The 3,355-nt window shown below is 32.6% G+C and overlaps 1 pseudogene; it reads right to left on the bottom strand.

Annotated features, from left to right (window-relative positions):
• Positions 1-1,575: 1,575 nt before the first annotated feature.
• On the bottom strand, positions 1,576-2,390 carry LOC126593610 (uncharacterized; annotated as a pseudogene).
• Positions 2,391-3,355: the final 965 nt, after the last annotated feature.

Raw genomic sequence — 3,355 nt, 5'->3', positions numbered from 1 at the left:
GCAACTAGCTTCATGTTTTAATTGCATCCGGGTTTCAAATTACAATCCCTAAATCTTTGTTTTTTCTTTCTTGTGTAAAGCCATGGAGATGCATCTACTCATGCAAAAAAAAATAAAAATAAAAAAAAATAAAAAATTAGGAGAACAAAGAGTGCAAAAAGTACAAATTATTGAGATTCTAACCTTGAAACAATCTTATTGACCAAAAAAAAAAAAAAAAAACCTTGAAACAATCTCTGAGATATGAGAGAGTTTCCCTTTTTACTCTCATCCGCAAGTTGCCTTTTGCTGAATATGAAGTTGTTGTCCATCGGAAAAAAAAAGCCAATAAAATGAACAACAATTAATTAAAATACAAATATCATAGATTTGTTACAAGAACAGATCAACTAATTGTAGTAAATAATCGAAACAGCTTGAGCTCAATATCGAGCTAGTTGGTTTTAAGTTTGCTCGAGCTTGGCTCGTACAAGAAGCAAGTCAGGTCTTTAAGTCCAAACTAGAAAACTATGCCCGCACGTTGTTGCGGGAAAATCCAATTATAGAACATGTTCTAAAAATATAAATGCATAGAAATCCAAACTAATACTATTTATACAAAGATAATGAAGGATGTATAGATTATGTTGCGAATATTTTTTACATGCCAATGTCTAGATTTATTCTCTTTATACAAAAAATAAAAAATAAAAAAAATAAAAATTAGCAAACACTTTGTCATTGACACACAGAAATGGTTAATCTGATATTCCCCCTTAGCAGTCATCCTAGTTCTTGATTCACATCAGTAGTTGCAAATAAAAGATTTGAAAACATTAGATTGTCCTTATACACGAAAAATTGGGGAAGTGATCTTACAATGGCCTATTCACATGCAAAAAATATGGAGAAGCATCGATCTGGTTTGAACAACAGATGATAACATTGTTTTGTACATCAGCAAAAGTTTGTTCCTTCCAAGATTGACTGCAAATGAGAGAGTGTGTAGAGGGGAAAAAAATATAAATGGCAACAAAGATGAAATAGAGCGTGTGTATGAATAGAGTTGCATCACATTAAAAAGGGGAATAAAGGGAAGTTACCTAGTTCTTCTTTTGTGGTGGAGCATCTATTTTTGAGCTAGTTGGAGAAGATTTTTTCTTCAATAACTTGATTGGCACCTAATCAAAATCTTGCACATCTACTTCAGAGACTTCCTCTGTGCCACTATGCTAAACATATTAAAAATGTTGCAAAAATAAATTTAGATCACATTGAAAATAATCTAAGGCACAGAAAAAAAATGTTAGTCTGCAAAATATAACATGTTTTCAACTCCTGTAAAAAGGGCTATGTTGATTGAATCTCTTTTTCTCTTGTGTGATTCTCCAGATATTTTAGGCGGTGTAGTAGAAGATGAAACTGTTGTGTAAGACACTGCAATTTCTCTACTGGTAGCCTGCAGAGTTGGTGGTGGGATTGCAGTGTTCTCAGAAACATTGTAGATGAGGAAATCATTTGAATTCAACAATTTTTTCTTGTTTCCAAATCAGAGGTGAAATTTTTTTCTTTGACCTATAAGTCTGAGAAACTCGCTTAGCAATTGCTTTTGATCTGCTGATCTTTGATTGAAAACCAAATCTTTGCAGGGCGTGCCAAAGACCTTTTCACCTGATTTGCCGATAATGAGAGCATTGATTTCATTTGTTTCATCTTCAAGGACCAAGAACACTTTGTACCTTCATTCAAACAAAAAAAGCATTGATTACAAAGCATAAATTGTCTAATAAGTTGAAAACTGCATTTTTATATAGTTTTCTATGTTATAGCTTAATGTTAATATCAATGGTATGAAAATATAATTAAGTTTTTAGCTCGTCCTACAGTCAGATGATTAAAAGCGATGATTTTATTGCATTATACAAATTTTATGATTCATTGGCTAAACCTTGATAATGTTGTTCTAAAAAGTGATGAACTATTAATTAAAAATATGTAAAAACTAAATAAAGTATAAATTTTAATCTAAGAACAGTGTGAGACAATGATTGATTAATAGAATTGAAATACAGTATTTGAATTATTACCAAGGAGTTGAGATTTGATTTGGATGTTTTTGACAAATCAATTGACCACTCATTATACATTTGTTTGGCACATGTAAGGCAAGTAGCATACCACCATTCATACCTTGTGTTAAACCGCTTAATTGATGCCTTGTACAAAAATGTGTCATCCTGTAAAATATTTAGAAAGATGTTTACATCGTTGATGATCATTAAATAGAAAGTTGCTGTAAAAGAAGTAAAAAGTGAATAAGATGGTTTTGATTTAACATGATAAAATATAAGCATTATATGCACCTTATATAGATCCGGATCCAAATATCCTAATTCTTCAAACGTCACCATTTGGAAGGAGGAAGTGTTCTAACAAGGTGAGGCCAACCAGAAAACCTGCAACAGTTTTGATCCAACATTAGTAGAATAAGCATATAAAAAAATAGTTGTTTTTCTTTTAATAATTCTACGTGTGTTATGATTTATATTTTATGATAATGAATTGACTTACACTGATTTATACAAATTTAACTCTGGAGTGTCTGGATTAACAAAAAAGAGCGTCGAACCAGTGCTGTTGAGGATAATGTTGTCTATGCTCACAAAAAAAAAACCGAAAATAAAAATAGAAAAAGGGAAAAAAGATGTATCACCATGTGATACCCCATCCTAAATTTGTCGTATTTTTATATTATTGAACATATGAAATTACCAAATTACCCTGGAGGCTTGAATGTTGACTTTCATTGACCATCTTGTCGAAAAGCATATTACTAATTTTCTTAGTTTATTCTTATTGTACTCATCGCCACGAACGCATGGGCGCGAACGGATTTGAATTTGGAATTATAACAAAGATTTTACGTTACGAAACGTCGAAGTTTTTCGGATAACCTTATTTTGTGAGCCACTAGGGCCCACATGTTTCCCCTTGTACCTGTGAGTCCCCCTCTTATTTTTTGTAAGGCTGGAAAAAAATCCCGAATTACCCGAACCCGACCGAAAATTCCCGAATTCAAAACCGAAAAATCCCGAAATAAAAAATCCCGAAAAGTTCGGTAACCCATACCGAAAAAATCCTATAGATTCGGTACGGGAATTGGGACTTGGTTGGCAAATGTTCGGTAATCCCGAACCGATTTGTATACATATTATACATTTATTTATTATATATTATACATATTAGGATAAATTGTAACCGTTGGATTCGGTTGAGATTAAATCTCAACCGTTGTGTAAAAGACCTCACTCTCTCTAATCTCTCAAACGTGCCAGCACTCCCTTTCTCACTCAGACGACCTGCACTCTTTCTCTAA

This window comes from Malus sylvestris, chromosome 12 (genome assembly GCF_916048215.2).
Source record: "Malus sylvestris chromosome 12, drMalSylv7.2, whole genome shotgun sequence".
Lineage (NCBI taxonomy): Eukaryota > Viridiplantae > Streptophyta > Magnoliopsida > Rosales > Rosaceae > Malus > Malus sylvestris.
This window is presented reverse-complemented; position numbering and strand designations above follow the sequence as displayed.